Raw genomic sequence first — 10,735 nt, forward strand, 5'->3', positions numbered from 1 at the left:
CAATGCAGCGATTTTAAAACCGGTGTAATGTGTGGATAAGTAAAGGTATATATAAGCAACAAAACATGTATGAACAGCCTTAGGCCTTTTATATCAGACCTTTCGCTAAACACTGCCCCCTTGTGGCAATATAAAACGACTGAAACAGTTTAGTGTGAATTAGAACAGCGAACCCCTACCAACTTACTGTTGCTTTTATTCAGTTTCTTCACAGCTTTTTCATGTGGGAAACATATTATGATTTAAACACTTTCATTTTTTACTCAACAAAACATAAATCATGCAAATATATCAAAGGAACAACAAAATGAAAACAAGAATAAAACTAATATTTGAGTAGCGACAATGGTGCATATTTTAAAAATCATTTCCCTTGTTTAAAATACAGCAACTGACTCAAACAGCTCTCCAACTACTTAATTATCTTGTGCTACTTGTTTTACTGCTCTAGGTCAATGTTTGAACTAACACCAACCTTTTGTTCCCCTTTAAGTATGTACTTTTTGCTTAGAAGTTGCATCAAAAATGCATGTAAAAGGTGAACTGAAATGTGCACGTGCCCAGAAAAACATTTGCGTAAAATACCCTTTTATTGTTGTTACTAAAAATGGTCAGAATTGTTTAAAAAATAATGATTGGCTCAGTTTTTGATTGTGTTGTGTGTAAAGTTTTCTGTGAAGTATATTTGAGATAAAAAAAGCTTTGAAATACACCATACATATTATTAAAATAAGTTTTTGCTGTTTACATAAAAACATGTGTTGTAATATACTCATAACAATAAATGTGCAAAAAGAAATATTTAATTACTTACAAATCAACAGTATAATCAAATATATACACTCATATATTTTAAAAGTTTCAGTAAATATGAATTTCCCTAACGGACTAGAAATCGGGTAGACGTGCCAGATAATCTGCATTTTATCAGAAGCATTTACTCTTGTTTTTAAGATTCTAACCTAAAAAAATACTTAAATGTTTAGATGTTTTTTTAACTGCAACAAAATTAAACTTCATTGCTTATTTGGCTATTTTTGGTATGTATTTATGAGCCTCGAACTACGTTGTGTGATCAGATGAGCATAAAATGCCTTTTAACAAGCGGCACCCTCCAGCATCTGTAGTTGAAATGTTTCCTATTCAACTGAACGTGCTATTGTATGAGGATATGAATTGTTAGTAATTTTTAAGAAAAGAAAAACTATCTTGTACAAACAAGTTTAAGTCAAAACTTTCAATCCTTTAAGCAAGAATCAAGTAAAAAATACCTTTCTTATGTAAAAACCGAAAATCGCTTTTATTTATTTCAAATCACTTATTGAATGAATGAGATATTTAAACATCTGCAATGACTGCAGATACTTCTCAAAATATTGAATTTAACGAAATCTCCTTACACTCTCGTTTATGTTTAATAAGCTCACACAGAACAACTAAAATGTAACTATACTCATTCTATTTTGTGCTTTTCTCTTTACGGTTCTTCTTTTATTTTGAAATTATGTGTTAAAAAGTTTTCACTTTTTTTTTTAGACAGTCCATATATCAATTTTAAATTTTGCAAATCCCTAAAAAATATTTCAAAGTAGCCAGTTAGGAAAGGCACATTTAAAAGGTACACTTACTTCCATATGAGCTGAAGATTCTGAAATGTCCTTCAAGAACTGCCTTATTAATAAGCCTGTTCAAATCTTTTCTGCTTCTCTCTGAGAAGTGGGAAAAAACTAGTAAGATCAACCTCCTTGCTTCTTCTTATGCACCTGTTATGGTTTCTGCATATTTGAGAAATATTAGGTGTGTCGTGACGTTTTTTTGAAACTGATGCTGTTCGTGGGAACAGGGGGAGGAAGACAGTGAATATTTAGAAATTAAGTAAGCCTTATGCTTAAGGCAATGACGTTTTCCAGAGTGCTATTTTTCTTCATTCCACTCATAAGAACAGCATTTTCTTCTTTGATCTCTGACAGGTAAAGGTTTGACACTTTTGAGTGATTCCTTGCATTTTTCAAACAGTGTTATTTTTGCAAAATACATGGTATAAACACTATTTCATTTGGCTTTTAACTTTATAATATGTACTGATCAAGAACCACACCTGCTTAAAGTTTATGTTTTTATAACAATTGAATAAAATTGCTTTATAGTTGTAGTTTTTAGTTTAGTTAAATTTACTATTTTATTAAATGACAGCTGAATTATTGTGCCGATCCAACAAGGTAAAAAAAAAAAAAGTTTTAGGATTTTCTTTTATTTGTACAGGGAAAAAATTGAATATTTTGAGGAAGCTTATTGTAAAATATTTCAAAGCCACTCTAGATTTCTTTTGTCCCAAATGTCCTCAGGGAAAAAATAAAATAAAAAAATTGGCCAGTCTTTTTAGAATTTAGCAATTGCAAATTCTGGTGTCTGTTAAAAAAAATATGTTTCACATTCATTTATTTTTTATTTTACTAATCCATTCAGGTTTGCATTTCCAAACTTTGAGTTACCTGTGCCTAAAGTCTTTCTTACAAGGAAGTCAAAACGAGAAATCCCCAAACACTAAACATATTTTCAGGTGTTCTGTGACATTCATCTTCAAATTTGACATTTAAAATATTCTAGAATAGATAATCCATCCTGGGTGACACACTGAACAACTGGCCCAACCACCCCAACCAAAAAAATAAAAAATATGAAAGCAACATTTAGTTGTTCATTTGTGGTGGTTTGCTTTCAGAATTGTCTTTGAGCAGAACAGCATTACTAACGCACATCATTCTCCCCCCCATAAGGTTTGTGGTTGAAGAGGTGACCATGAGTTGGATGTTCACTGAAGGCAGTCACTGTGGGAAGCTGAAAATAAGAAAGAAACTGACTTTTTCTCAAATCAAACATCAATCAAACTTTATTTGTAAATCACTTTCATATAAAAGCATGACACACAAAATTCTTTAGATTAAAACAAAGATCTTCTTTGACTTTCGGCTTCTCCCATCAGGGGTCGCCACAGCGAAACACATAAATGAGTCGCATGGTGAACTTGAAAATGTTTCTACGCCGGATGCCCTTCCTGACGCAACCCTCTCAATCCAACCGGGCTTGGGACAGGCACAGCAGCAGAGAAGGGAATAGGGAGCAGCCCGGATTCGAACCCTGGTTTCACAGACGGAAGGCATCACAAACCAGCACGAGTAATATAAAAACAAGCATGAAAATTAAAATAAACAAGCACGGGAAAAAAAAACTACCTACACACAACCCCCCATTCCTTTCACAACTCCCACCCCCTATCTGATGGGGAAAGACAATGAGAACAGGCTGAGCATGAAAACAAGATGTTGGAAACGCTAATAACTTGGACCTTTCTCTCTGGGAAAACTGCACCACAGTTAAGCGGCGATGCAGGTTTCCATCTAGAGCTGCAGCAGCTAAACAGCAGCCGACCCAGAGGGAGAGGTTCCAGCTGAGGAAGCACCGGAAATAAAAATTTAAATAAAAATAAATATAAAGAAATTCTGTCAATAAACCTCTCACAAACAAAGAAAAAACATGCAGAAATAAATATGGTGCAAACGTTTTTTTTCTGTTAGCTTTATTTATTAATTATTTATAGTGGTTTTACATAAGTGAAGTCTTTATCTGCATTTCAATAAGGAGAGGTCTTAGGAATGCAAATAAAAAAAAAATAGCTGTGATAAAAAAGATGTGCATAAAACAAGTCCATAGTCTTTGACGGTTCGACTGTGACATCCTGCAGGCTGGTAGGATAAACCTGGACCATAGAGGAAGAAACAGTAAAGCATTTGTCCAGGTGGATGACAGGGTCGAAGAGAGCCGGTAAAACCATCTGGAATGTTGAGAGATAAATGTCCATTAATATAAAAGCAAAAATATGATTGTGATTGTCTGAGAAGAAAAAGTGGGGAATATAGCCATTGGTTCAGAGGTCAACAACCCTGTTCTCCTTAGGCCTCCTGCCCTGCTTGATTTCCAGCGAACCCTGCTTCAGTAATTGCTGCTCACCTGGATCAGGTGTGTTCAGTCAATCAGAAACTGGGCTGATTCAATCCAGCTAATCAACATCTACTGAAGCAAGATTGCCTGCAAAACGAGCAGTAGCCCACAAGGAACAGGGTTGGTTCAGAGTGAGGGTTTGATTGAGTGGCGTGCAGAGTGAGTGACGTAAGAACCCAGCTTACCTGGAAGAGAGGCAGATCTTTCTCATAGAATTTACGCCAAAGCTTCACTACAGGCCCACCACTACCCCAGAAACTGTCTAATGCACTGTCAATAAAAGAAAGAGCAAAAAAATAAATAAAAATAAAGTGAAATTACTCTTAGAAATTGATGAAGATCAATCACCCTGATTCTTTAGGTAGAACCAAGGATTCTTGTAAGGTTTATATTAACCTGCTAAGTATAGATGTTGTTGGGCTCATTCTCCATGTGGGACTCCAACCAGCAGATGGTGCAGTAACTCCTAAAAAAGCAATGTGAAACTATTACGACTGAAGATTTCTAAAACAGAACTAACTTGGTCTGTGTGAGCCTTACTCTGGGTAAGCCCAAAAGCCCGCAGAGGTCCAACAGGACGGCTCGAGGAAGTCGGAACCAGCTCATAAGCCATTCGTCCTCGTTTGCCAGCAATTATTCCATTTGCCACATCTCCTAAGAGCGCAAGATCAGCTATTGTGCGTCATTACGCATTTTATTTCCATCCATTTAATTGCATCTGACAAGCTACAGATGTCGGTAATAATCGACGTGGAAATGGGAAATTGATCAGCGCAAATGTAATTTCTTGTTGCTTTCTGAATGGTTGAGACATACGCCATACATTGTTTTATCAAAAATAAAACAAACTAAAGACATATGCATGAATACCATAATTCTGTAGCTTATGAAGAAATGTTTTACTATGAAAACAACTTTCCCCAGTGGACAATTTATCTATCTATCTATCTATCTATCTGTCTGTCTGACTGTCTGTCTGTCTGTCTGTCTGTCTGTCTGTCTGTCTGTCTGTCTGTCTGTCTGTCTGTCTGTCTGTCTGTCTGTCTGTCTGTCTGTCTGTCTGTCTGTCTGTCTGTCTAATTGCACCTATATTTGCTCCGTCAGACGGACACATTGACGAGAATATAAGTTTTGTACATTATTTCATTCATTGCACAACATGCCAATGTTGCAGAACATATTTCACTTTTCTTTTTGCAAATGTGTTCATTTGAATTTCTGTTGTAATTTTCGTTTGATTTTTTTGTTTGTTTCACTGCTGATCGATCAAACAGGTGTTCATGTAGGCTGTTAATTGTAAGACTTGCTTTGTGAAGTCATCATGTTTTTTATGAGAGGCAGTATTGTCATTTTCAATTTCACTTTCACGTGTTTCTTCCATCTGCCGACGGTGTCACCATTTCTCATTTCACCCGTTTTTGTGCGTACGCCTGGATCAGAGCTTGCGTGAAGGACCGCACATTTTCCCGTCAAATTTTGCTTTTTATAAATATCAATTATTGCGTACAGAGTGGCGTACGCCTACTTTTGTGCGTACGCAACGTTTATAAATGAGGCCCCAGAGCATTTCATCAATAAAACAATTTTGTTTTAAATTTTCCTCAAAGTTAAGGCATTCCTGATACACGTCACTGCCAATTGTTACAACTTAAAAAAAACAAAAAAAAAACATCAGATTAGAAATAGAATGTAGACTCTGGCATCTATGCTTGTGTTCCTACAACTGTCAAGCTCTCCTATTTAAAAAAAAGGCCATAGATCCTGGGTGTCATTTTCTGCCAACATTCATATGATTAGCTGTAGCACTGAATTTAATTTGGCTGAAAAAGACTAGAAAATAGTGTGTCACCTCACCACATATATTGCCTAACTGAATTTACAGCAAGTGTATGAAAAAACTGTTGGCTTAGTGTAAGCATGTGAACTTCCTTTTACTTATATTCATAACTAAAAACAGTAGTATTTCCTGAAATCCTAAATAAAGACTCACCTTAAAGAGACACCAAGTTCCAGAAACTTTAATAGGAATTAATTTTTGGTTGGTTTTATTTCAGGTAGTATGAAAAAAAAAATGACTTCAGTAAAAATTGAATGTAGTAAAATTCTAATGGGAATTTAATGAAATCTTGAGACTCCAGTTGGTGTGATTTGTCTGCTTTTGGTGTCATCTTACATCACAGTAAAATAAAAATTGATTTAAAAGATGAACGGTGTAAAATTTAGACTTTTTTCAACAACAAAAAAAGGAATAGAGTGTAATGAAACAAAAATGAATTTCGATCATTTTTGTGTTGCTAGTACATCTTGAAAATGTGAGCTTGTGTTAATTTTAGTGAAATATACTTGATACATTTCTAATTAATTGTGTTAATAAACTAATTGTTTCTTCTTAGTCAATCCCTTGACTGAAAAAATGGGGATTTTTAAGCCTTATTTTATACAAAAGTGGTAAAAAGGACTGCTAAAAACTGAAGGAAGGAAAAAAATCAAAATGTAAAAAAAAGGTAACAAAAAAATAATTTTAGGTAATCTCAATAGAATCCTTTAACCTTTGTCAGATGTTTTGTTTGATGGCTTAATAATGGTCTTGGAGATGATTGGATGGTCAAACATAAGGCGTTTAACAACAGCAATTTTTGGCCGATGTTGAAAAAATATTGTGGTGTTGCTAAATGACATAGAACTTAGGTCAGCTTCATAAGATGTTGTGGTAACATGTGCGATGATACGGCTTGTAAAATTAAAGTATTTTTTACTGATCGCAAAACATTCTATAAAAGACAGATTTGTGTTTCTTATATATAAATCACTTAGTACAAATGTGTCATTTAGGATATTTTGCATGTTAGTTGCAGCTGTTCCTTCAATTTTTCGTTTATGATGTTTATCAAACGCATTTACATTCAATGTTGGTTTTTCTGATGCTAAAGTTGTACTGTCAGAGCCAAAACGTGACACAATGGATGTGTTTGTATCTGCATTGAGCACAGATTGACTTGTGAGTGATGTACGTGAAGAAGGACTTGGATTTTGGTCAGCAGATTTTGTGATAGCAATGGAGCTTGGTGTTCCTAAAGTTTCAGGCTCTTTTGTCAGTTTGGACTCCACAGTAGTCATATTTTGATCCAGAACTAAAGTTTGTAGAATGGTGGAAAGTTCCTCTTTAGGCAAAGAAACTGAATCCACAGATGAAAATGTTACTAATGTAGGATGTTCTTCAGTTTGGGATGTTGTTTCTGAAGAAGCAGTTTGCATGGTAGTCTTATGTGGCATGTTGGTTACAGCTGCTCCTTCACTTTGTCCTGTGGCCTGTGTTGTTACTTCTGAGTCTCGGGTCGTTGTTGTAGCAGACTTTGAAGAAGAAACCAAACTGTTAGTTTGCTCTTTTCCTGAGGTTGTTGGGTTTTCAGTTGTAGATGAACTACGACTGGTAGTAATGACTTTTGAAACTCCTTGCACCTCTGTAAAAGCAACAGCCATGGAGGAAGTTGATGAATCTGATGTTTGGTTTGAGTTAGTTGCTTTCAGTTGGGTTGGTGTGACAGTTAGAGCTGACCCAAGTAACTGATTGTCTGTTGTAATCCCTTGAGACGGATTTTGCCCTGAAGTAGCATCCATAGCTTTTGTTGCTAAATAGATGGTGGAATTTTGAGGTTCTATCAGAGCAGAGGTATCTGATGCTGTGTGGGACTCTTGTAGGAGAGAAGGGGTCTGTTCTGTTCTTGGTGAATTTTGCGTAAAAGTTTTGGTGTCCTGTAGGGTTTGCCTTTGTGTCGAATAATAATCAAATGCATTGACATTCAATGTTGGTTTTTCTGATGGTAAAGTTGTACTGTCAGAACCAAAACGTGACACGATGGATGTGTTTGTATCTACGTTTAGCACAGATTGAGTTGTGAGTGACGCACGTGAAGAAGGACTTGGATTTTGGTCAGCAGATTTTGTGATAGCAATGGAGCTTGGTGTTCCTAAATTTTCAGGCTCTTTTGTCAGTTTGGACTCCACAGTAGTCATATTTTGATCCAGAGCTAAGGTTTGTAGAATGGTGGAAAGTTCCTCTTTAGGCAAAGAAGCTGAATCCACAGATGCAAACGTTAGTAATGTAGGATGTTCTTCAGTTTGGGATGTTGTTTCTGAAGAAGCAGTTTCCATGGTAGTCTTATATGGCATGTTGGTTACAGCTGCTCCTTCACTTTGTCCTGTGGCCTGTGTTGTTACTTCGGATTCTCGGGTCACTTTTGTAATAGACTTTGAAGAAGAAACCAAACTGTTAGTTTGCTCTTTTCCAGAGGTTGTTGGGTTTTCAGTTGTAGATGAACTACGACTGGTAGTAATGACTTTTGAAACTCCTTGTACCTCTGTAGAAGCAACGGCCATGGAGGAACTCAATGAATCTGATGTTTGGTTTGAGTTAGTTGCTTTCAGTTGGGTTGGTGTGACAGTTAGAGCTGACCCAAGTAACTGATTGTCTGTTGTAATCCCTTGAGATGGATTTTGCCCTGAAGTAGCATCCATAGATTTTGTTGCTAAATGGATGGTGGAATTTTGAGGTTCTATCAGAGCAGAGGTATCTGATGCTGTGTTGGACTCTTGTAGGAGAGAAGGGGTCTGTTCTGTTCTTGGTGAATTTTGCGTAAAGGTTTTGGTGTCCTGTTGGGGTTGCCTTTGTGTCGAATAATAATCAAATGCATTTACATTCAATGTTGGTTTTTCTGATGCTAAAGTTGTACTGTCAGAACCATAACGTGACACAATGGATGTGTTTGTATCTGCACTGGGCACAGATTGACTTGTGAGTGATGTATGTGAAGAAGGACTTGGATTTTGGTCAGCAGATTTTGTGATAGCAATGGAGCTTGGTGTTCCTAAATTTTCAGGCTCTTTTGTCAGTTTGGACTCCACAGTAGTCATATTTTGATCCAGAGCTAAGGTTTGTAGAATGGTGGAAAGTTCCTCTTTAGGCAAAGAAGCTGAATCCACAGATGCAAACGTTAGTAATGTAGGATGTTCTTCAGTTTGGGATGTTGTTTCTGAAGAAGCAGTTTCCATGGTAGTCTTATGTGGCATGTTGGTTACAGCTGCTCCTTCACTTTGTCCTGTGGCCTGTGTTGTTACTTCGGATTCTCGGGTTATTTTTGTAGCAGACTTTGAAGAAGAAACCAAACTGTCAGTTTGCTCTTTTCCAGAGGTTGTTGGGTTTTCAGTTGTAGATGAACTACGACTGGTAGTAATGACTTTTGAAACTCCTTGCACCTCTGTAGAAGCAACGGCCATGGAGGAAGTTGATGAATCCGATGTTTGGTTTGAGTTAGATGCTTTCAGTTGGGTTGGTGTGACAGTTAGAGCTGACCCAAGTAACTGATTGTCTGTTGTAATCCCTTGAGACGGTTTTTTCCCTGAAGTAGCATCCATAGCTTTTGTAGCTAAATAGATGGTGGAATTTTGAGGTTCTATCAGAGCAGAGGTATCTGATGCTGTGTGGGACTCTTGTAGGAGAGAAGGGGTCTGTTCTGTTCTTGGTGAATTTTGCGTAAAGGTTTTGGTGTCCTGTTGGGGTTGCCTTTGTGTCGAATAATAATCAAATGCATTTACATTCAATGTTGGTTTTTCTGATGCTAAAGTTGTACTGTCAGAACCATAACGTGACACAATGGATGTGTTTGTATCTGCACTGGGCACAGATTGACTTGTGAGTGATGCATGTGAAGAAGGACTTGGATTTTGGTCAGCAGATTTTGTGATAGCAATGGAGCTTGGTGTTCCTAAATTTTCAGGCTCTTTTGTCAGTTTGGACTCCACAGTAGTCATATTTTGATCCAGAGCTAAGGTTTGTAGAATGGTGGAAAGTTCCTCTTTAGGCAAAGAAGCTGAATCCACAGATGCAAACGTTAGTAATGTAGGATGTTCTTCAGTTTGGGATGTTGTTTCTGAAGAAGCAGTTTCCATGGTAGTCTTATATGGCATGTTGGTTACAGCTGCTCCTTCACTTTGTCCTGTGGCCTGTGTTGTTACTTCGGATTCTCGGGTCACTTTTGTAATAGACTTTGAAGAAGAAACCAAACTGTTAGTTTGCTCTTTTCCAGAGGTTGTTGGGTTTTCAGTTGTAGATGAACTACGACTGGTAGTAATGACTTTTGAAACTCCTTGTACCTCTGTAGAAGCAACGGCCATGGAGGAACTCAATGAATCTGATGTTTGGTTTGAGTTAGTTGCTTTCAGTTGGGTTGGTGTGACAGTTAGAGCTGACCCAATTAACTGATTGTCTGTTGTAATCCCTTGAGATGGATTTTGCCCTGAAGTAGCATCCATAGCTTTTGTTGCTAAATGGATGGTGGAATTTTGAGGTTCTATCAGAGCAGAGGTATCTGATGCTGTGTGGGACTCTTGTAGGAGAGAAGGGGTCTGTTCTGTTCTTGGTGAATTTTGCGTAAAGGTTTTGGTGTCCTGTTGGGGTTGCCTTTGTGTCGAATAATAATCAAATGCATTTACATTCAATGTTGGTTTTTCTGATGCTAAAGTTGTACTGTCAGAACCATAACGTGACACAATGGATGTGTTTGTATCTGCACTGGGCACAGATTGACTTGTGAGTGATGTATGTGAAGAAGGACTTGGATTTTGGTCAGCAGATTTTGTGATAGCAATGGAGCTTGGTGTTCCTAAATTTTCAGGCTCTTTTGTCAGTTTGGACTCCACAGTAGTCATATTTTGATCCAGAGCTAAGGTTTGTAGAATG

General features: G+C 37.0%; 1 long non-coding RNA gene across 1 annotated transcript; it reads right to left on the minus strand.

The window, feature by feature from the left end:
• Positions 1 to 3,624: 3,624 nt before the first annotated feature.
• LOC110013807 (uncharacterized) lies at positions 3,625 to 4,660 on the minus strand. The gene is made up of 4 exons (XR_002875289.2): positions 4,540 to 4,660; positions 4,396 to 4,465; positions 4,185 to 4,269; positions 3,625 to 3,832 (listed from the first exon to the last, which is right to left on the minus strand). It is a non-coding gene; the product is annotated as an uncharacterized LOC110013807 (long non-coding RNA).
• Positions 4,661 to 10,735: the final 6,075 nt, after the last annotated feature.

This window comes from Oryzias latipes, chromosome 18 (assembly GCF_053564925.1).
Source record: "Oryzias latipes strain Hd-rR chromosome 18, Olatipes_Hd-rR_3.1".
In the NCBI taxonomy this organism is placed as follows: Eukaryota; Metazoa; Chordata; class Actinopteri; order Beloniformes; family Adrianichthyidae; genus Oryzias; species Oryzias latipes.